Source organism: Brienomyrus brachyistius, chromosome 5, assembly GCF_023856365.1.
Source record: "Brienomyrus brachyistius isolate T26 chromosome 5, BBRACH_0.4, whole genome shotgun sequence".
Lineage (NCBI taxonomy): Eukaryota > Metazoa > Chordata > Actinopteri > Osteoglossiformes > Mormyridae > Brienomyrus > Brienomyrus brachyistius.
This window is the reverse complement of record NC_064537.1, coordinates 20,169,678-20,194,554: the sequence shown is the minus strand read 5'-3', so window position 1 is coordinate 20,194,554 and position 24,877 is coordinate 20,169,678. Positions and strand designations below refer to the sequence as shown.

The window sequence follows — 24,877 nt, the reverse complement described above, 5'->3', positions numbered from 1 at the left end:
CATTCCACATTTTTGCTCCCTCCCAGCTCCCAGTAGGAGCAAAAACATGAACTGTTTCAGGGTCCTTGAGGAGTCGGTTGGGAAACACTGGACTAGGGTAGTGTTGCCTAGGTGATGCTTCATCTTGGATTCATGTCAAATTGTCGCCCGTCTCAAGCAATGAAAACTTTAAAAGCTTTTCTGCTTTCACAGTAGCATCCCTCACCAATGACTTCCTGGATTCTCAATTTACACATGAGGTGTTCAGTTCTCTTAAAAAAAGAGGTAAAATTGAGAATAAAATATACTGACAGGTTTGTTAATTGAAAAGCAAACAAAAGCATACAGAAAAGAATTAAACATTCTTGTGGCCCGTTTGAAAGCTCGACACAGAGCTGGACTGATAAGAGTTTGGCAGCTCCAGCTGTTGTCAGCCTTTCTGTAATTCACCATTATCCAACATCACCTTTGGCATTTGCAATAGTCACTGCATACGCAACAGCGCCAGAGAACCAGAGCGTGTGCTGGAGTAGGTACAGACATTCAAAAATCCCTCTTGATGTTAAACCATCCAGAGCTTGCAAAAGCACACTGATCTTAAAAGCATTCTGTAACCATACAGGAAAATCCAGGACGTTTCAGAGGCAACGTGAGCTCCAATCTCACGTTGTAAAGGGAAAGACATTTCTATTGTACTCCTTTTAGCTGCAGAGTTTTTATTAAACCTGTGAAAAGAGTTTTGTGAATTAAATGTGATTTTTCATTCATTTTCATGAAAAAAAACATAACATTTCATGAATTAATCCTTATAGAATCATATTTGCTCAAAACCAGGCTTTTGTACATCCATGGTGTCTTAAGAATGTGACCCCAATCAGCCAGGCTCCTCTGCTTCAACTTTTGATGGGTTAATTATCTGCGTCTTCTTTAAGTCATCTATGAATTTGTGGCTACCACACAACTGATTAAGTTAAGAATAGAGGTACTGTTTGTGACATGAATGCACCGTGGCAGTAGGAAAATCACCAGGCCTCAAATGGCATTTTGCAATAGCTACCATGTCACCTGCCGAACATTTAAAAGAGAAAATAGTTAGAAGAAGATCAAGTTCACAGAAGAGTTCACACATTTGTAATATAATCTTATTAAGTAACTGAGGATCCACAAAAGAGAGGGAATTCATGATACTCCCAGATGGTAGACAACAGTATCAGGAAACATTGTCCTTGCGTGAGATATATTCAGACTGCCGTAATTCATATAAATGTCTTCTTTTCATTTAGATGAAGAGGAAGAACAAAGTTGAATAAAAGGGATCCTTTAATAATTTTCTCCAGGTTTTATTAGAATGTGTCACTCTGAGAATTGTTCTGTCGTTCTTTAACCAGCAGGGTGGCTCCTTAGATTATCATGATAAACCTGAACTTTTCTTGCTTGTTGTGATTCATGATCAGTTGATCAGTTTCTCTAAGTTTACATAAAGGGCAACTTTTCAGTTTAACGTCAGTTAGCATTGTTAGGGGAGTGTGGCACGGCATAAGGACGATTCTCTCAGACAGAAGGGGTTTTACTGAACAAAACTGACAAACTAACAAGAAATAAAAGGGACCATGAGGGCTCAAAAACATGGAGGTAGATAACCAAAGGACTAATATCTATGGGGAGCCAGCAGAAAACAAGTCAACAACACTTGTCGGAAGCAGGTGAAGAACGCACATTCAAACAGGGCAGAGACACATTCAAACAGGGCACAGGCACATTCAAACAGGGCACAGACACATTCAAACAGGGCAGAGACACATTCAAACAGGGCACAGACACATTCAAACAGGGCAGAGACACATTCAAACAGGGCAGAGACACATTCAAACAGGGCAGAGACACATTCAAACAGGGCACAGACACATTCAAACAGGGCACAGACACATTCAAATAGGGCACAGACACATTCAAACAGGGCACAGACACATTCAAACAGGGCAGAGACACATTCAAACAGGGCACAGACACATTCAAACAGGGCAGAGACACATTCAAACAGGGCACAGACACATTCAAACAGGGCAGAGACACATTCAAACAGGGCACAGACACATTCAAACAGGGCAGAGGCACATTCAAACAGGGCAGAGGCACATTCAAACAGGGCACAGACACATTCAAACAGGGCACAGACACATTCAAACAGGGCAGAGACACATTCAAACAGGGCACAGACACATTCAAACAGGGCACAGACACATTCAAACAGGGCAGAGACACATTCAAACAGGGCACAGACACATTCAAACAGGGCAGAGACACATTCAAATAGGGCACAGACACATTCAAACAGGGCAGAGACACATTCAAACAGGGCAGAGACACATTCAAACAGGGCACAGACACATTCAAACAGGGCAGAGACACATTCAAACAGGGCACAGACACATTCAAACAGGGCAGAGGCACATTCAAACAGGGCACAGACACATTCAAACAGGGCAGAGGCACATTCAAACAGGGCACAGACACATTCAAACAGGGCACAGACACATTCAAACAGGGCAGAGGCACATTCAAACAGGGCACAGACACATTCAAACAGGGCAGAGACACATTAAAACAGGGCAGAGACACATTCAAACAGGGCACAGACACATTCAAACAGGGCAGAGGCACATTCAAACAGGGCAGAGACACATTAAAACAGGGCAGAGACACATTCAAACAGGGCACAGACACATTCAAACAGGGCACAGACACATTCAAACAGGGCACAGACACATTAACACAAAAATAAAGCAAGAACCATTATGTTGAATATCTTTCTGGCCATCCTCAAACCCAGGGCAAAAAAGGAATCCTGAATAACACAGACACCAGCCTGATTGAAACAGCCAAAGACAAACACGCTAGGAGCTAAGAACAATGGGATGGCCAGCGACACCTGCAGGCCAAATGAGGAACTGACATAAAGAAGGGGGCAGGATAGAGCTCGATCCTGACAACTGCCATATGAAAATTTTCTAAAACAAAGACTATGTAACACAAAGCTCATTATTACGACATAGCATACTAATGTAATGTAAATACAATTTAGCACTATTTCTAGTATTCCCTGGGTAGAAAGGGAACAAGGGAGAGTAACCAAAGTCAAAAGAAAAGATACAGAGCATATGGTTTTGTTACAAGTGGATATATTAATATATTATCATTGATTAATACGTATTAATGATTTAATCAAATAGCAGAACCTTGACATGGGTGTTTTTTAGATTTGCAGATCCTTAAGCTCTCTGAAATCCAATGAAAGGTTCACATCTTCTGCCCTTTTGTGATCCACACAGCTTCCAAAAATGTGAATATCCATCCATCTTCGAACCATTTATTCTGGCCTGGCTTTTCTGGAGCCTATCCCAGGCAGCATAGGGCTGAGGTGCACCCTCTATCACAGGGCAGCTACACCCTTTATCGAGAATTGTAGAGGTGCCATTTAGCCTACCTGCAGGTGTATGGACCGAGGAAGGGAATTGGAGTAGCAGGAGGAAGCTGACATGAGACTTAAGGGAGAACCTTGCATTTCCACTCATATGAAACAGAGGTGGGACTCAAGCCACCAACCCTGGAAGTATGAGGCAACAGTGTGCCGCTGCCTAAATGTGAACACGCATCTGTTGAAATGGAACTTGTCACCTGATAAGCTAATGAATCCACCAAGGGACAAGGGATTAAACTAAACAAATAAACAAGCAAAAACAGTGATCAGAAAATCACGAGGAACTGTACCAGGGCCAGACATCCCGATCTGCTGAACTAGAAATGGTTCCAAGCTGCAAAATATGGTACAAATAAACATTTTGGCACATGAGTGCCCTCTGGTGTTTGTTGGTGACAGCACGTACTATAGTGACGCCATTAATTTAAACGCGAGAAATAAAAAACAAAACTTATTTTTCGTGCTCAGAAGAAAACATCTCATGAAAAGATATCTAATCATTTTATGCTTATTTTTCGCCAAAAAACCCACATACAAATAACGTCATTCTGTTATTTAAAATTTTAAATAAGACCTGATCCGCTGCTAAGCGTCAAGGTAATTGGTTTATTAAATAATTATTATTTGATTAAGCTTCCTATGTGAAGGATGCGTTGGCACGGCCAGTGGTTGGCAAGAATTTATTTCAGCGTGGCATCGTGTATTAGAATCTGAGTCCTCTGCGTGGAATAAAGTGGCTTCTCCCACAAATCAGGCAAAACGTCAAGTCAAGGTGACACGTCATATTTTAGGGACTGGGGAGACCGGGGTCACCACAGCGACATCAAAAACAGCTGACAAACCTGCCAACCCCATGATTTACAACAGCAGCTGTACAGTAACTGGACTATACATGGGCAGCAAGATTTTATGCGATTTGCGATGTACAAAATAAGTCATTTTTCCGGGGGCATTAGTCACCTTGTTGCTTATATAGGAATAAGGATACTTTGTTTTTATTTGTGAAAAATGCAAAAGCGACTAATTCCACCATCATCCGAAGCTATTTCTGACAAGTGTTAATGCAGAGTGAACCCTAAAGATGAGTTAGAAAATACATAACGTAGTTATATGGGCATACAGTCCAATAAAATAAAATACAGAAATCAGACAGAAGTTCAAACAAGAACCCAGCAATGAATATTGCTAAAGTTTAGAGTAAAAAAGAAATGTATTAATAAATAAAGTATTATCATGAAGTCCACGAAGTGGAGTGAGAGCCGCCAATCTTGCTACAATATGTATGTGTCTGTGTGTCATGGAGAAACAAATGAGGCAGGCGAAGAAAGTTTACCCACGGGGATCAATATCGTATCTGCATAGTACAACCCCTTGGACAATACAATATCTTAACACTGTGCTACAGAAACCGTATATATTAAACGGAATTTAAGCAAAATCTCACTTGTATTTATACTGCTAAAACAATTAGGCTACAGTTCTTAAGACAGAATAGATTCATATGTTTGAAGCAGGGGCGCACCTATAGGAATGCCGGGCGCCCTGATAAAATGTCACCGGGGTCACCCCTGCGCCCAATTTGATGTATAAAATTACGAATCTGACAAACTCTGTCAAACGTTGGCCCCCCTGAATCTGCCAGAGTATGCATGCTCCTTCGACGTCAGAAGTGCCTAGATCTTACCGCATCCGGCTATTTGCTGCGTTTGGGAAGCATGCGGCGAGGAAGTCAAAAGTGCTCCATCATCCACTAGGTGTCAGTATGGGGCTGATTTTTTTAATATATATATATATATATATTTCCCCTGAATATTCTTTATAATCTGCCCATCTCACTCCAGTATAGCATATATATTTATATTAAAATATCCTGATGCTAAATGGGTATGAAACCTTTAACCGATGTAATATATGCTTAATGATGTAAGTGTAAGTCAATAAATCTTACTAGACTATCACTACTGTTTTCATTAAATGTACCTTGAAATCATTTAGAGATTTTTTTTTTTGATGTTTACAGTATTTATATTTAAATAGCATACCAAGATAATTAGAATGATATTGAAGAACTTTATAAATTAATTTTTTAACTCAAAATGAAAGTGAAATTTCTTATGGTGAGGTAGTTCGGCGCATGAGCAAGTTAAATATTCAGGGATATTTAAAAGTATTTTATATATCTGCAATGAATTTTGATAAAGATATCTGAGTGCCGTATATTTGAAAAGTTATTGTCTTCATGCCCAATCTGACGTTTCTCCATTATTTGGCCAACCTTAGAGTAGCATGTTGATAAATAATGATCCCATACATAGGACTTCTGATTGGAACTAAACTGAATCAGAACTGCTGTTTTAAGAAGATTCTGTAGAGTGTTCCTAAAAAATGGTGGCACATATCATCCACTGCATCTTAAGAACAATTTTCCCTGGATATACTGCATATGAAGATGACTCACTTGACAATAGACACTATCCTCTCCCCTCACAATGCACTATGGTAAGCAAGCCAAGTGAAAAGACGACGTGGTCAAAATCTGTTAATGATGTCATATCTGACAACAGAAATGATACCTCTGATATGTTATTTTTACTAAACAAACAACGATTAGCCGCAATTCTTAATCATTTACATTTCATTCACAAATTGTGTTATTTCCTCAGTATAGTCAATTGAGTCATTGTCCTTCGGAGTGGTAATTAAAAGAAAAATAATTAAAGTCAGCAAAAGCAAAACCATACCTTAGAACTTTGGTCTTCTGAATTTTAATGCGTTTTCAGGGTGTGTCGCTTAACAAACCGTAATGTGATCTATAGGTTAATAGCTTCTAAGTACGGTATCTTTTCAGTGCAGTTTTAATCCCAGTTTTATGCATCACTGCATGTGCACTATTAGGATATTCATTTGGCAAGCTCTCCATCAGGCGACTGGGCTGCGCAAGCTGCAGCTCCGGCTAACTACAGAGAAGGGGAAATGCTGCATCAGTGCATTCTGGAGAAGCACAAAAAAGGCAGTCTACTGCTTCCTTGATCGAAGACGACTTTGCACCTTGTTGTTTTGAAATAAGCTTCTCCCCTTGAGTGCCAGGCCGTTTCCCGCATCAGTCTCCTGACGAGTCGTGTGACAATTTTCAAAAATGTGATTGTTTTCACTATAATTAGTCTGTGGTTGGTTTGCAGGGGTGTAACTAATCCAACTTGGAACTGGCACTGGAACACAGTCGCCGGCTGCAGTGTGAGCTCTGCTCTGCCGCCTTCTTGCATTTGAGAACTGCACTTTACTGTCAGATAGAGTTCAGCCTTACATAATGAATGGCTACACTGCAACAGTCTGTGAGAATAATCATAACGACAATAAAAATAAAAATAGCAGTTTGCTTAGATGGAGCAATGCAGAACTTTTGCCTTTGTGGTTATAGACAAATCTGCCTAAAAGTGGTGGCATTTTCCACAAAGGTAGAGGTACAGATTGAAAGGAATTTGGTGTTGATCATTGCTGTCAATAGAAACGTAATATATGACACCAGTACTGAACAGTCAGCTGTATCTGTGCTAGAAGGTAAACAGGCATGTAGTGCATGCAACAGAAAGGTGCAGACTTTTGAGATTGATGCCGTTATTTTGGATGCCAACAAAAGATTTCTGTAATTACCTCTTAATAGCATTTATTTTTGGTGATATGCACTAATTGGGATAGAATAGAGCATGACTGAGTGGGAAAACCAGAAGCTTGTGTACCAGTGGACCGACAGACCCTACATCCGGAGGCGGATTAATCTTTTCATCTCCTGAGTGCTGGAAAGTATCCATATGAAATTCTTTTGAGTGTCTCGTCTAATCACTCACATAGACGCCCTGCTATGTGACCTGAATTCCTCCCCGTGTGGGACTTACGTAATTCCTCCATCAGAGAAACACGGTAAGAGGAAGCCGCCCTAAATATCCACTGCCCCTATTCCACCGATTACGCAATCGGCTTTGAAGTTCGCGAAAGGTTGAGGCATATAAAACAAAGACCGATGGGGGAGAAAAAGAGAAAAATTAAACGTGATAAAAGGGGTCCGTCTGCCTTGTAGGATTTAGTGCACATTAGCAACCGTAGCATCTGCAATGGTGGGAAACAATGGAAGAATCGGGTTTATTTTTGGTGCTGCCTTTCATATTCTAGAACAAAAATATATGCCATCTAATTTAATGCCCTTTGAAAGCAGAAAACAGGCTGGACATTCTGGGTGTGATTCGCTTAACCTGAGCCTTACTAGAAAGCCTATAACCACGGGTTCTGCTTTTCTTCTAGGCCCAAGGGAGGCACCTATAGACCCTGATTCCTGACCCAGACCTCCATTGCAGCCATGTTCTCACCCAGTGCCTGTTTTGGTTCCTCACCACTGGTTTAACCCCCCCCCCACTCCTGTCCCTAAATCAGGTCTCCCTCATTCCCCTTATCACAAAGTTATGTTCACTGTCACATCTGGATCAAGATTAACGTTCCAGCATTTCTAGGGTTGTGCATAGCGATGTTAGACAGGGACAGTGAGACATTCTTATGCAGTGTCTCCCCTATCATTATATTAGGGGGGTGCCCTGCCCCCCCCCCCCAACAGAACCTCCCGCCCCCCCTTGAAGATCAAGTTAATTTTATTTAATTTCATTTTCTATATAGCGCCATATCACAACAGAAATCATTTAAGGTTACCTTTCCTATAGAACAGGTCTATACATTGTCCTTTTATTAAACAAACTAAATAGCCTTATGTTATTTATCTTATTTACACAACAGCTTGTCATTTTTCTCTCTACACTGTCGCGCATTTACAATCCTCCTCTGCTCTCTGTATCGCGCATGGCGGAGCTCCGCCCCAATGCGCACGCACTGACACGTGCGCAAACACACAGGTGAGCGCGCTCCCACCAGCGGACAGAGAGCGCGCGTTGGAAAATATGTCTCGTCAACCACCTGAAAAGCAGACAAAAATATCCAAAAAAATATCCCCCCCCCCCCAAGCTGTAAACCTAGGGGAAACACTGTTATGGATAATTCTGCTAGGACTGACAGCAATAACTTGAGATGCGATTTGCAGGTGATTCAATTTTGATTAACTTTCTGCTTTACAGAGAACTTATGCTGGCATGAAAATGCATAATTTATCCAAGGCTAACTGTGCCTCATGCTGTCAATGCGGGTGTTTCCATTGTCCTGGATTTTGTGCATTTCTGAAGATGCAAACTGAAAAACTGTTAATGGAGAAACCAAGTTACAGAGGGCCTCATATACTCCGAAAAAAACCTTCACTTGAGAGCTCTTCTGGAGCTACTAACTGGTGGACAGTCTGCTCCTTTATGAAATACACAACATGGATTACTCGCTAATGGAAATACACCCTATTGACAATTTCACTTTGTCAGCGTATAGAAAATTCGCTTTGATTTTGCACAAACATACCTAATGACTTGTTTGTCATTGTTTCCAAGTAACACAGTGCAAAAGACAGGGAATAGTGCACTGAGACGGGGGACGAGTACCAGCAGGTGAGTCATCCTTTGTGTCGGATGAGGCTTGAGGGTTTATTTCCTATGCTGAGTTCTGATGACTGTGTTCTTGGAATAATGGAGGCCTACTCATGCCATAAGATTACACTCATCCTGTGGAGAAGCATTTCTACCATTGGAAGAGCAACCTTTCTAGGTGACAGTGGGCCAGAGACACGGCTGCCCTTATGCACGGGCTAAGCTGGGCTGTAGCCCAGAGTCCCGAGAAGTAGAGGCCCCAATTTGTTTTCTGGTTCTTATAGCAGAATTTTATGCTGGAGGTGGGGACACAACAATGACTTTAGCCCAGGGCCCCCACACCCCCAGGGGCCCTCAACCCCCAAATTCAGCCTGACCATTGGACACAAGTAGTCTTGTGAATGTCTTGATGAGCATATAAAAATATGTATCTCAGTCTCCAAGTTTTTTTTTACATGCCCTGTCATGTCGCTGTGTTATTTGCCCTTAGCCTTTTTTGTAGATTACATACATTGTTATGCCAAACTGACATAGATTTAAGGGGTGGCATGGCGGTGCAGTGGTTAGCACTGTTGCCTCACACCTCTGGGACCCGGGTTCGAGTCTCCACCTGGGTCTCATGTGTGTGGAGTTTGCATGTTCTCCCCATGTCGTCGTGGGGTTTCCTCCGGGTACTCCGGTTTCCCCCCACAGTCCAAAGACATGCTGAGGCTAATTGGAGTTACTAAAGGTGTGAGTGAATGGTGTGTGAGTGTGCCCTGCGATGGGCTGGCCCCCCATGCTGGGTTGTTCTCTGCCTCGTGCCCATTGCTTCTGGGATAGGCTCCAGACCCCCCACGACCCAGTAGGATAAGTGGTTTGGAAAATGGATGGATGGATGGATGGATGGACAAAGATTTATTTACAATCTTCCATGCATCATTTTTTGCAATCCTGTTATTTGGGTTTTAACTGCTGGATTTCCTTTAATCACAAAAGTATCCGGATCATGCGGATATTGCAAAGTAGCTGCTACTCAATATTAGGTCACATTAATATTTGTTGTGGTTTGTTTTGTTGCTGTTTCATCTTACATACTTGCAGATGGCTAGTTTGGCTTTCTTGTGTGAAAAGGTCTCGTATACATTGCAGCCACATGATTCCCAAGCAAAATTTACATAATTTTGAATGGGATGTAGGGAATTTGGTTCTAGTTCTCAATTACTTATTACTGAGGCCACCTCCTTGATCAGATCAATGTGCACATCGCCCCTTTCCCACAGGAAAGAGAGGTATGGAGGGATACACCTCAATAGATGGTCTTTATTAATAGAAACCATTGACAAGGTTACCAGATGATTCTTTGACTGCACGTCAGGGTTGAGGTATGTTTACAAGGATACCATGTCGAGGATGTACATACTTGATTTTTCCATTAATCCAGAGTGGAGCAGCTGTTCTTAAAAGTTTAATTCCCAAGATCACAGTTTTATTTATTGATCACAGAAGTTTTGTAAATTTTCCTAACACGTTGCTAAGAGAGAAACATTGCTAATGAAACCAAGTTGTGCAGATGTTTCACAAAATGATTTCAAAGGATATATTTTTAACAAGATTAGTTTCTGATTTTAAGCTCCACCAGAGCAAAACTGCAAATAGAATTCTTCCTTGTTTATCAGAATCCACAACTTTCCACATACACACATTCTCCAAAGGGCACTAGTCCCTCAGCACGGCGCCCCTTGGGGATTGATCTGAAGAAAACCTTTGAAGTACTACTTGTGATGAAGAGAGAGAGTCCTTCATCTCCTTGAAGTTCTGTTTGGTTCCTACCAATTGCAGGAACTAAAGACAGAGAAGTACTGTATTAAATCATGTGAGCGTGAAGGTGGGTTGAGAAGAGGCTACAGAGATTTGTAACATGTGAAAGATCTGTATGAACTTGGGAAGAATAAGGTTAGGCTGTAATGGATTGCTCTTCATGTTAAGTGCGTTTATCAAACCGCGTAGAGTTTTAATTCAATTATGTTTAGAACCTTAAACGTCATTAATCATTGAGCGCTGTTATTTTCAGTGGCATATTATACGCTGGACCTGTTAAGATTTAATAATGAACAATTGCTTATGTGAAAGAGTGGTGCTTATCATCCTTGCACTGAAAAATAATTTAATTTCTGTGGATGGCAGATTCATAGCTTATAGTAAAGCATCATTTTGTTGGGTTGCTTGCGGATTCCCAAGTTTAACTTAAGTTCCTAGCTTGAAGTACATCAAACGGGAACAAAAACAATAGCTGTGCATCATTGACAGGGTCCTTTTACAGTTTCATACTTCTGAGAATTGTTCTCAAAGTGAAAATCACTAGTGCACGCACATGTCATAGCAATACAGACATTCCCCGGGTTACAATGGGGTTACGTTATGATTCACGTAATGTCAGGCGAAAATGCATTTTAATACAGTAAACATAACATAACAAACATCATAGCCTAGCCTACCTTAAACTACTTAGAACACTTACATTAGCCTACAGATGGGCAAAATTATTACCATAAAACATAAAGCCTATTTTATAACAAAATAGCTGAATATCTCAAATAATTTACTTAATAATGCACTGAAACTGAAAAATATAATGGAATTGGAATACCCATCGAAAACCAAAATATTGTAACACTGCCCATCTTAACCCGGGCAAGTTCGCAGTTTGTGTATTTATTAAAATCACCATCCGTGTCAGTTCATTGGGGCTCATTACACCTTTGAGCGAACTGTACTGTGACTGAATGATGTGAGGAAAGCAGAAGAAGAAGCAGAGAATGGTCATGGGGGCTCCCTCAGATGATAATGTCTACAGCAGCATGTAGGCCAGCGGGCTGCAGGGACCCTGTGGTGGGCCAGGAAACAGTGAAGGCTGCCGCTTCTTAGTTTCTTAGCTTAGCATGTGGGGGGGGCTAAGAAGGGAATTTAATGCACCATTGTGGTGGAAACTTCTAATCCAGTCTTCACCATGACATCCTTCAGCACTGAAAGAGGTTCAGCTCAACGGGAAGCCAGGTGCTGGAAGCAAGATGCAAGACTGGCTGGGCCCAAACACGCCTTTGCAGCTCAGGAACAGAAACGCTAAACTAACCTCACGTCTAATTATTTCTGCGCTCCAGAATCGAGCTTGCAAGAAAACGAGTTGTTCCTTCGGTAGCGATGATGCTCTTGTATGGCTCCATAGGCTCGCATGAATTTTGTTATTCTCTAGTAGCCAGTAGTTACGTCATGCGCTCTTTACAATCCCTCCATGGGGAGGAAAATATAAATGACTTATGGGATTTTCTGGAGGTTCTTGTTGCTCACTCTCTCACCTGTCACATGTTGTTAGACGCTGTATATTGTCCCAAAGGGGACAGGAGAACTCATTGGCATATCTTGAGCAGTTTGATTTGTAAATGTCATGGTCGCTATTAAGCTGAGAGTCCTATGTGTCTTCTTTATAGTAGAATTTTTATAGCCTATAGCTTATTTTCTGACTGGCAGAGCTGCCGCCAAGGGTAAAACCATGGCTGATTGTCTGCCATCTTTCTCGGACTGTGCCTCGCTTTGCTGTGAACAAAACTGTGAAATGATGCCGTAAAGCAAATGATTTAACTCCCAAAACGCCAAGACGTGTAAAGGCACAAGTCAATAGATGTGGCATGAGAGCACATTAAAATCCCACAGCAGATCTCCCTATAGCTATGCTTAATAGCATTGTTTTTTGTTTACTCACAAAGTGACCACAGGGGAAGCCCAAATGTGAACACAGCCATGTTTGAAGGGAGGTCCATTTTATTTTGAGATGTTTTGGTGTGTAATGATGCAGTTGGCTGAACATCATACATCCCAAGGAACTTGAAACAGGCCGCATGGAGTGATTTTGTGTTGGGAAATTTTTCATTATTATTATTATTTTTCTTCTAAATTTATCAACAAGTCTGGCTGTGTACGGAGGTGACGGACGGGGCAGAATGAAGCCGCACAAGCAGGTGTGATGCGACTGTGACGTTCTTTCACAACTAACGAACCTGAAAGTGGCACAGTGCCTCTGAAGAATGGATTACAAAGGATCCAACAGAGCAACTACTAACTCAAAGCAGCTAAGCATGAGCATATCGTCCATATTTACTTTTCCTTTACACATTACTTTGTCTGGTTTTCCTGTTCTGGTCCATCATTCAGCTGCTCACGATTGCATCAGCATGCAGCACATTTCACATGCTTACCTCTCAGAATGCTTTCCGAAATGCACACGGGAGGAAATTTATCTTACCCGCATTTTTAATGCGTTAAGAAGCTAACCGATAAAAAATAATGGTGATACGCAGCGTGCAGTTATAATAAATGAGCTATTTTGCTTATGATGCTATCAGAATGCCAGGCCTATTGCTTACTATTGTCATCACCATGATTATTGTTGGCATGAAGATGCACGTTAGGGAATACCATTCACGCACACGTGCAATTTCTACCCAAATAACCTTCTCTAAGGAATCTGCCACTGGGGATTTTGATACACAGAGCAGCTGCAACTTCCTCCAGGAAAAAAAAAACCAACAGAGGTATTCATTGTATTGGCTAGAACTTGCCCCTGTGTGCATTGTTGTAAGAGCGGCTGAGAGATTCTGGTGGCAAGGCGACAAACCAAAACGCTGAGACAACGGGACAGCCAGAGACATTTCCACTCCTCTGCGGGGCCAACGACACATGAGCCAGAGCAATGCAGATGAGTAAGTGCTATGCCCTGCGTCAAGTCGAAGCAGGAGAGCTGCCTTATAAAACTAAGGTTTTCTGGTATCACTGCATATATCTAGCCCAATTTCACGCTATGGATTATGGGTAAGTTGAGCATAATTAATTTTACAGCATGAAATTACCAGTGTCAGTATGTATGTGTGCGGGTGGCATGGTGGGGAAGGTAGCGGCAGTATATACACCAGCCACCAGAGGGCGCTCTTTTGGCAGAGGAGAATTTGGGTCCTAGAGCAAGAAAGTAAACTGCTGTACTTTAGCATGGGAAGGAAGCTTGAAAGGCAGGAACCTTAGCTTATCTTGATTGTCTCAGCTTTCAAAGACAGCATCTGGGGACTGGCTAATGATCGACTAGCCGGCTGAATGATTAGCTCAATTCAAAACAACAATTTGCTGCATGTTTCAGTCCATACTTCTGTATAACATTTGAAAAAGCAAAGTGCATTAGTACAAAAGTTTCTTTGCATCTCTCCATCTTAGTTTATTAATTTCTGCTGTAATGTGATTTCAAGACTGCATAACTATGTTGTAACACATAATTCTAATGCATAATTACTTATGCTACCATATTTCTAAAACAACCAGGACATGTTCTATGGGAATTTAGCCCAAGATAGTTTTGTTGTGATTTATTTAACATTGATTTGCCTTAATTGTTGGCATATATCTTGGTGTAATGGGACAGTAACAGTTTTTTTTTTGCTGTGACCCAGGAATGGAGGTGGGCCATTTTGCAGTAGCAGTTGTAATAAACTGGGTCATAAACATGAAGCAGAAACTTCACTTTTATTTTCTGTGCGATGAGCTCACAACCTTTAAGAAATGACTTCAGTGATCTCAAATTCCAGCCCTGCAAGGAAGGAGAGTCTCTTATGCTGTTCGTCATGCCCTCGTTAGTAGGAATCTATAACTGACATATAATTCGTTGTTTCCTGGTGTGTACTGCTCTGCTCACTGTTGCAGTTGTGTTATTTCCAGTACGTATTTTTCTCCCGTAATCTGGACAAGTGCTTCCCAATCCGGCCCTCGGAGACCCCCGGACAGTCGACCTTTTCCTCCTTCCCAGACAGTTTTGCTCCCCTCCCAGGGACTGGATTGGGAAACACTGATCTAGACTTTATAATCTTCTCATAGCACAAAGGAATCATGGGACACAAAGTATTACAAACCAGACTTTTCAAAACAAGTTTTATGACATAACGAAGTTGGGGAACAGAATGCATTTCAGGAAGGAAAATACATTTATAAACATCTACTGCAATAAACTGAGTCTTGCTGATTTTCAGGAAATTGTACTGCTTTCCTGCTCACAGTGAATGTAATACATTTTTGGGTCTAAGTGCCATATATATTATATCACATCTGGCTCTATATTTAATACTATATATTGTTCATATTCACTTATATCACCTTTATTGATTTTCATTTCATTTTACAAGGTTCACCAATATATCTTAACACTTATATATTTTCAAAGATTGTTGTAAGATTTTTAAAGGAATAAATGAATTTGTTTTGGGGCGCATTTTGTGTTAAGAATGTTTATTATCGGTCAGGGTTGGTGCCATGTGTGCGTTGGGCAGTGAGTGTGTGAGTGAATGTGAGCGGACTTCCTCAGTGCGCTGACCTTACGCATGCAGCAATGCCTCTGCCTTCTTAATACCACCGCACACTAAATTACTGACCCACAGCATGGCGACGAGAAGATCGCCCTGAGCTGGGGGGCACAGCCAGCCAGAGGGTCTACCTGCAGAGGCTCTACGAAGGAACACGTCGAATCGTCAGTCCCAGGGGCGTTTAAGGGGCTGAATGGCGGTGCTGCGTCCTGCAGTGTGTGGAGCTCTGGGAGAGAGCTGGATGATGACTGGCAATGAGGCCGCCAAGGTGTGGGTGAAATCTGCTCCACCTTTAGTCCATCCATCCATCCTTCCATCCATCTGTCCATCCATCCATCTGTTCATCCATCCATCCATCCATATCCCAAACACCTAGTTTCCAGAACAGAGTTGCTGTGTCTTCTGGTATCCTTCTCACTATTCAGATTTTTCTTTTATTTCATTATTTTTGAAATGCATTAATAAAAACTCATAAATCAAAGAATCAGGGGCTGGACTGGCATACCAGGCATTTTCTCATTGGGACCCCCCTGGTTCGATAAAATGTATCTTGTCCTGTCAAAGTCCAGGGCTGAATTTTGATCCAGACCAGCCCTGCACAGAATAAACAATATTTACTTTCTCCTTAATAAACAAAACAACTTGCTGGACAGCGCTGTAGTCGCCTGTGTCATCCCCGCTGCAGGCAGGCAGTAATGCAGCAGACGATGGTGCGGAATCGCCCCAGAGAGACGCCTCGGCAGCGAAGCGGAGGCGGTCAGTGGTGACGGTATCTGCTGGCCTGCGGAGGAGGCGGGAGCACAGACGTCCCGGCGTTGCTGCCGCAAGCAGCCTGCTGCTGCTGGACAAACACCAGGAAAAAATGTGTCTCAGTGCATATTGTACAATTCAACCCGTCGGACACAAAGAGCGCAGAGCTCAGTGGGCAGGCATGTGGGATGCTGGCGTGGGCCCAGGCTTCCAGAAAGGGGCCCGAGACAATCTTCAGTGATCCTGCTCCCAAACGCAAAGCCGTGATTCACCGCCTCCCAGCACAAACAGACACACAGCGTTCTAATGAAAATTAACCGCGCCGGCTGCAGGCGCAGGGCCGTGGCAGAAAGAGGCAGCTCGGAGCGGCGGAGGGACACGTCGTAAAACCGGAGCACGCCATCCGCGCACCGAGATACAAACAGCTTCCTCAAGAGGTGTGTGCTCCAGTTTTAGATGCTGTCATGCTCTTTTCAGCTATGCTGAATCAGTAACAGTACCCAGATAAGTCATCTGGACATGTAGGTCAACCTTCTCTCAGAAACATGCATACATATATATATATATATATATATATATATATATATATATATATATATATATATATACTGTGTATATGACCATATAAATACATATAAATAAATACATTCACGCATTGATTAAAACTAATAGTTAGCGTATTGATATTATTTTGTGGAACAGAAGATTATGGTATTAAATGATGCACTCAGCCTTGAATGATGCCCCACGAGTGCTATTTGGTAAATATGGCTGCCCCCCTGCACCCCCACTTGTGCAGACTAACTCAGACAACAGAGATGAAGGAGATACTGCCGTGAGCAGTTGCCATAACGGTGGTGGGGTTGTGGCCTTTTTAGACACGCAGCCCCACTTTGACTCAACTAACACGGCATGTGACTTGAAGAACGTGACCGCAGTCATGTGACAATGGCCCAGCCTCCCACCACTAGCGTGTCTCCTGTGTGTGCGCATGTATGCCTCGACAACTTGCATAGGTGACACAAATGAGTCACTCAAGCTCCCGCGCCTTTATTTTTGGAATTATCTCCAGGCTTTTAGGAATATGCTTTGAAAATGAGGAAAATGTTTCAGGGGGTAATGGCTGCAGGACTACCTGTGCAAAGGAGATTTACAGAAGCTGCTAAAATGATAGACAGAAAGCAGGCTTTCCGGCTAGACTGAGGAGCCCTGCGATTCCACAATATCGGCTGTGATTCACACATAAAGATCTCAATATTGAAGCATTAAACAGTCAGTAAGTCACATCCATAGTTATGCAAGGATATATATGCCCACCTTTAACACACATGCTCAATATAGTACTTTTAAGAACTACTTTTACTTTAAGTTAAGAAAGCAAATAACAGTTAAGAAGTGTTAATGTCCTGCTAATAGTCTTACTGTTGCTGAAAGCATATGGTTACAGTTATGAGGGCTTTAGATCACCAGTTATCCTTATTTATGGGGAGGGTGAGATTAACTGAAACATTATTCTGTTGAATTCAGCCCTTTTGGCTTCTCAGGAGCTGCATGGATATGTAGAAACAAATTGTCTTTTTAACCGGCAATAACCTAAAATTACGACAAGCTCTACCCCGATTCTCATAAACGATAAATAGCTATAACTTTGAAAGTTGTGGCTGAATTATTATATAGCAATGAAATGCTAAATGAAAATATAAATTGAGAAGCAGATTGTTTAAGCAATAATATAAATAATAACGCATAATAAAGATGATTAAATATTAAATATACACTAGTGGTCAAAATGTGGAAGCATTTTTGACATTGAGCTTTAAAAATTACTGCACGAATATTGGCAGTAATGTTTATAAACAGTCAAAGAATGTTACAAATATCATACATTGGATGATTAAATAAGTAACTGGAGCAACAGCAGAATAAAGTTTTGCGATTTCTGAAAACTGGAAGGTGTTTCCACAATTTTGGCCACTAGTGTATCGCTATACATAATGTAACGCTTATATGTATTAAGCAGTTCCTTGATGTCCTGGGACTCTGCTTGGTTTGTGACTGATGTTATAAAGACGCTGGGTGTGGTTTGGGGCATTAAGGGCGGCGAAGCATCACGGCAGCCATGCTGGCCAGCCACGCCCCCTCACTGTGACTGAGCACTGCGACTCTCCCAGCCCCACTGGCACCAAAGGTGGAGTCAGCTCCGTCACAATCCCCGACGCTATTTATAGAGGCAACGGCCCCCAGCAAGTGAAATGTGTCGCCGTGCACTGGGGGATGACCCCCCGCCCCCCATCCCAAAAAAAATAAAGATAAAAACAAGAAATACATAAGAAAACTTGGGAAAAAAAGCATAAGCCTCTTTAGATGGGGACTGTCTCCAGATGGTACAGATATATGTGGAAAAACATAAGTGGAGGAAGATCCATCGCCTGCAATGGGGCTGGATCTGCGAACAGTAGCACGAGGGAATCGACGTGTGTCACGTACCCGGCCCTGGTCCGGACCATGCTAATTATGGCTTCTGTGGCAGTCAGCGATGACAGAAAGACAAAGTCATTCACTGCATGAGCAGCCCCGAAATATTTGAGGACCAATTTAAATGTAAATTTTCCCATCGCTTATACTCCTATATATAGTACTGGTGAGCTAGTGCTGATATTCTTCAAGAAGCTGTTAGCCATCTCGGCTCTTACACAAGGAGAAATCTGTCCGCGGCACCCATTAAAAATGATAAATCCAGGAAACCATGTCGAAGGACCTTTTCACATTTACGGCTGAATCAAAGATTGAAATTGTGATATTTATGTGTGTATTTGATATAATAGTACCACTTTCTTTTCATTAAAGATAACAGACAACCAGTAGGCCCGGTTCCTCACCCCTCTCTGGAAAACAGGCACAGTTTGCGATGGCAGGTAGCGCAATTCTTAAAAATGAGATGCACTAAGAAACCTTGCTGTTAAAAAATGTACTTAACATGACCGGCTCAATGAAAATATTCGACATTTTTTACATATTTTACATAAAAATAAACAAACACATACTAACATGTAAATATCGATTGTTTTAAAAAAGGGGGATGCATTTTCACCAAAATGTGGAACAGTTGCTCTCATGAATTCTCTACAGAAGTTCAGTATGTTTTAAATATTAAAAGTTCTCCTTCATTTTTTTTACTTTGACCGAGAACCATTTTCCTAGCTTTTAAAGACCTTGGTAGACCCATTTTGGGACCAAAGCTCTTTTCCTTATGAAAGAAGTGACTGTAAACACGTGATTTTGTTTCTGACATATATAAAGTGCTACATTTGTATAGCTATTGATAACGGACTTCACGCGATTCCTCATGCATGTTTTTGCTAAATGAAAACATATGGCGCTGCAGTGACCAGTCAGCATTATTCCTCTTACTTTTGGGTCCTGAATTGAACGTCGTACCATGACAACATCCCAAAGGACCTGGCTCTCTCTGGGATTGCAAGGGGGCCACATTCCCAGCAATAGCCATCTGGAGAGATGGCCTGCATGAATCACGAGATGGCAATATACTACATCTCTGCTTCATTACATAAGTAGCCTCCCATGTGTGGAAAAGAGTGCCCCCCCACAGGCTGATAAGTCTGCGAGCAAAAAACACTCCGAGGCTTTGGTTGTGCGTGACTTATCATCATTAGAGACACGCTGCATCTCTTTAATTAGCCATTCGAATGTGTTGCAGTTTGAGGGAAATTATTGTTCTCTGCTGAATTATAAGGATTATTTTGTTCTTTGTGTTCATCTGTATTCTTCCTGTGACTGAGGCTATAAAGTTTGGATTGCCTTAACTACAGCTCTGGAAAGAATTAGGAGACCCCAGCAAAATTGTCAGTTTCACTCATTTCTCAGTTTATGTCTAATTCATGCACCTGTGTAAAATATATATATATATATTTTTTGTAAACTCCAGCCTGGTTCTTCCCTGCTTCTCATTGATTAAGGGCTTCTATCTTGCTGTATGGGTCTTCAATTCTGCTTTTAGGAGTCTGTTATGAATTGTCCTAGCAGTGCACTTCATACTGCTTAATGCTTCCCATTATTTTTGAAGGTCACTTGAAGTCATCTTCCGATTTATGAAGCACTGCCGGATAAGCTGACGGTCGTCTCTGGCATGAGAAAGTTGCATCTGTCCCCTTACTGGCAGGTTTTTGATTATTGCCAATATCTCCTGCTTCATCTTCTTCTTGTGTACTGCTGTATCAGAAACTGTGAGCCTGGAAGCAGCCTGACTCGCAGTGTAGCCTCCGCCAGCAGAACCAGGATTAAACCATTATTTAAAAATGCAGATTAAAAAAAATATATTACATGCTCTACATGTATTTTTCTTTGCCTTTTCAAACAGCTTTTGTTACATGGGGGGGTTTAACACTTTACTTGAGGGGGCACAAGTAATGTAGTTGCCCACTTTTTCTTAAACTATTAATTAACCATAAACTAAGTATTAGTTACATACTAATCTCGTACTCATTCATCATTACTCAATCATACCAGTTCTGTTTCATGCAGTTACTATATTTGTTCATGATTTGTACTTGAGTAGTAACTGAGTTACTAAATTACTTGTGCCCCCTCAAGTAAAGTGTTACCAAAGTGTTTTATTATATTTAAAATTCAAATGTATACATGGACATATCTACAGTACCAATAACTTTTGTATAATTGCAGCATTGTATTATGATGCAACTCTAAATAATGCTTTCTCCTCTCCGTGTAAATTATTCAGATGTTTTTTTAGGAGTACAAATTTGTCTCCAGCGATATGTCCTCTGAAGTTGCTCTGAGCTGCCACCGTTGCATATTGTGTGTGAAATGACACTCGCTGTGTGAAATATTTCATCACATTTTGCCACAAAATAGGTTATTTTCCCCCTTCAGAGTTTCAGGAGCCGTTTAGAACCCTGAGTGTTCCTTGTTTCCACTATTCCACATAACAGCCGCGAAACAAAGTAGCTGCTGGTAAAATGACAGATTTCCAAGGCCAATCTGTTCTTGCAACCTTCAAGGCCTACAGGTCTACAGGAAGTATCGGGTCTGAAATTGTGTCGTGGGCCGGGTAAGCTTCCCCTCACCAAGCTGGACCATCACGCCAGCTCATAAATCCTGGCTCGGATGCATCACCAGAATTGCCTTATGTAATATCTGTGCTCTGGAAGATAAAATCCTGAAAGCACAGTTAATAATGGACCGTTCTGACATGAAATGTTTCTGTGGTGTGGGTTCAGCATGAATTCAATCTAAATGCAAAACTGGCTATTAATCATCTCCCTCCTTGCAATATCAACCATTGTAAAATTTGTGGATGTTGTCAGCCTGGACTGGAGGTGTGACGTTTTGCATCCTGGGTTTGCCATGACAGTAAATGCATTAGTATTGTGACTCCCATCTAACGGAATCATTTACTGGAGTTCCTTCTACCTTCTCTCGCACATACAGTATTGTGCAAAAGTTTTAGGTAGTCAAAGAAAATGTTTAAAGCCATTTATCTGGATAGTAAGTGTATATTTGCTCAGAGAAAAAATATTTGAATGTATGCAATTTCACAGTAACACAATAAAAACTAGCAAACTTGGTCCTGTTCTTCAAAAGGTTACCGATATACTCTTAGCTGATATGTTGTTTTGGTTCACAAACCTCTCATCAGTGTCAGCTCTGCCAGTCCAAGCATTTGTTAAATTTTACTATCGGCTCAATTAATTCATTAACTTTAGTTAAATAACTTAATGAGGTATTGATTAGCGAAAAATGGTAAGGAAGTAGAGGAAAAATACATGCCCCATCCCCCCACCCCTAAATACACAGGACAGATATTGTTGTTTTTGGCCTAAACTGCTTCAGGCTACAGAAGTAAAGAATGCAAAAGAATCCAGCAGTGAATAGCAGTCCCTCTCTCCCTGCATGCTGAGATCAGTATTGCAGGAATTCCTCAGGTCTTTTACGCAGCAATAATCACAGCCCAGAAGCGCGCAGTTAGCACAGTGCGGCACAGTGACCCAGCACATCCGACGGCACTGTCTGCACGATCATTCTCGGAGATCATCGCCATCCTGTGATAATGCGGGACTATGTACCAAAATATATTTCAGTAAACAGGTAAAATAGTAAAACTTGTGTCAGTGTACAAATATTTATGGTCCTGACTGTATGTAGCAGTACCTGTAATAGTGTGGGACTATGTACCAGTACCTGTGAGAATGCAGAACTATGTACCAGTACCTGTGAGAATGCAGAACTGTGTACCAGTACCTGTGAGAATGCGGAACTATGAACCAATACCTTTCAGAATGCGGGGCTATGTATCAGTACCTATGAGAATGTAGAACTGTGTACTACTACCTGTGAGAATGCAGAACTATGTACCAGTACCTGTGGGAATGCAGAACTATGTACCAGTACCTGTGAGAATGCAGAACTGTGTACCAGTACCTGTGAGAATGCGGAACTATGAACCAATACCTTTCAGAATGCGGGGCTATGTATCAGTACCTATGAGAATGTAGAACTGTGTACTACTACCTGTGAGAATGTGGGACTATGAACCAGTACTTGTGAGAATGTGGGACTATGAACCAGTACCTGTGAGAATGTGGGACTATGAACCAGTACCTGTGAGAATGTGGGACTATGAACCAGTACCTGTGAGAATGTGGGACTATGAACCAGTACCTGTGAGAATGTGGGACCTTGTCTGCACGCCATGTGTGTGCACATCCACGTAATAACATGCTGGCAGCGGGGCCACATGTAACTTATTTTGGAATTTACCTGGAAACAACAAATGCTATTTTATTATTGGCTGGTAGGTGGCTATTAATTCTGTATAACTTGGGAGAGGCATGGCTTCGGTGGAGAGCTCCACTCCATATGCCTGCGCTTGGGCCATTAATCCTATGTAACGGGACACCTTGGTGGGCGGAATCCCTTACTTCTCAGCATGAGAAACACAAGGTGTGGCGTGTGAGCGTGTGAACTGGTTGTGTAATGCATGTGTTTCACGGCCAATGTCTGAGACTTGAGAGACCTTAAGTACATCTGGGAATGTGGGTCTATGTACCAGTACCAATGGGAACGTGGGTCTATGTACCAGTACCTCTGGAAATGTGGATCTATGTACCAGTACCAATGGGAATGTGGGTCTATGTACCAGTACCAATGGGAATGTGGATCTATGTACCAGTACCTCTGGAAATGTGGATCTATGTACCAGTACCAATGGGAATGTGGGTCTATGTACCAGTACCTCTGGAAATGTGCATCTATGTACCAGTACCAATGGGAACGTGGGTCTATGTACCAGTACCAATGGGAATGTGGGTCTATGTACCAGTACCAATGGGAACGTGGGTCTATGTATCAGTACCTCTGGAAATGTGGATCTATGTACCAGTACCAATGGGAATGTGGGTCTATGTACCAGTACCAATGGGAATGTGGGTCTATGTACCAGTACCTCTGGAAATGTGGATCTATGTACCAGTACAAATGGGAATGTGGGTCTATGTACCAGTACCAATGGGAATGTGGGTCTATGTACCAGTACCAATGGGAATGTGGGTCTATGTACCAGTACCAATGGGAACGTGGGTCTATGTATCAGTACCTCTGGAAATGTGGATCTATGTACCAGTACCAATGGGAATGTGGGTCTATGTACCAGTACCAATGGGAATGTGGGTCTATGTACCAGTACCTCTGGAAATGTGGATCTATGTACCAGTACAAATGGGAATGTGGGTCTATGTACCAGTACCAATGGGAATGTGGGTCTATGTACCAGTACCAATGGGAATGTGGGTCTATGTACCAGTACCAATGGGAACGTGGGTCTATGTATCAGTACCTCTGGAAATGTGGATCTATGTACCAGTACCAATGGGAATGTGGGTCTATGTACCAGTACCAATGGGAATGTGGGTCTATGTACCAGTACCTCTGGAAATGTGGATCTATGTACCAGTACAAATGGGAATGTGGGTCTATGTACCAGTACCAATGGGAATGTGGGTCTATGTACCAGTACCAATGGGAAGCCAGGAGCAGTACGCAAGCTCTGAGTGCACTGAAAGCTTGCTAAGTGTAACTTTATTTATTTTTAAAAGTTCTTGATTAGGTGTTATGGAATAAAAGTCATAAAGTTTCATAAGCTGAAATTACTATGAACCCCCCCCTCCTCAAATATACTGGATATTACAGCTTTGAACCCACCCAGAAAGGCAGGCTAGGAACAGCAGGTGCACTGCGTCTCTTTAATCCAAGGTAATGTTTTGCTTTCCTCTGGGCTGGTAGGCTTTTCTTTCCCAGATCACATGGTATTGTTATTTATGGGTTTTCAGCCTCAATCTTGTACAGTGACTGTTCATATTTGGTGGCGCCCAGCTGAGAGATCCATCACGGTCGCGTGAGCACATTGGGAAATCTGCAGGCACCTTTAAAGCGATGGTGCGCCTTTATCCTTGCAAAGATGTGATCCTTGGATGACCCAATGCAGACTGCATGAATTTTTTTTGTTCTCAGATCTCCCTTTTTATTGCCCAAATACACCTGAAGGATATTTGCCAGCAGGGATTTCCAGACTGAAGTCATTCCAAACTCTTGTCTATTTGCATCCAAAAGAGGCTCCTCCACACCTTTATCTCCCCGCGACACCCCCCCCCCCCCCCCTTCCCCGCATTATCGTAACAGCTGCCTTCAGCAATAAGGAAAACACATTCATATTTCAGAGAGCTGGGCATGACTTTAAAAAAGGATCCCACCAA

General features: G+C 42.0%; 1 long non-coding RNA gene across 1 annotated transcript; it reads left to right on the top strand.

The window, feature by feature from the left end:
- The first annotated feature begins 13,581 nt into the window (after positions 1–13,581).
- On the top strand, positions 13,582–16,631 carry LOC125742595 (uncharacterized). Its single transcript, XR_007398156.1, has 3 exons — positions 13,582–13,809; positions 14,436–15,606; positions 16,024–16,631. It is a non-coding gene; the product is annotated as an uncharacterized LOC125742595 (long non-coding RNA).
- The last annotated feature ends 8,246 nt before the right edge of the window (positions 16,632–24,877 follow it).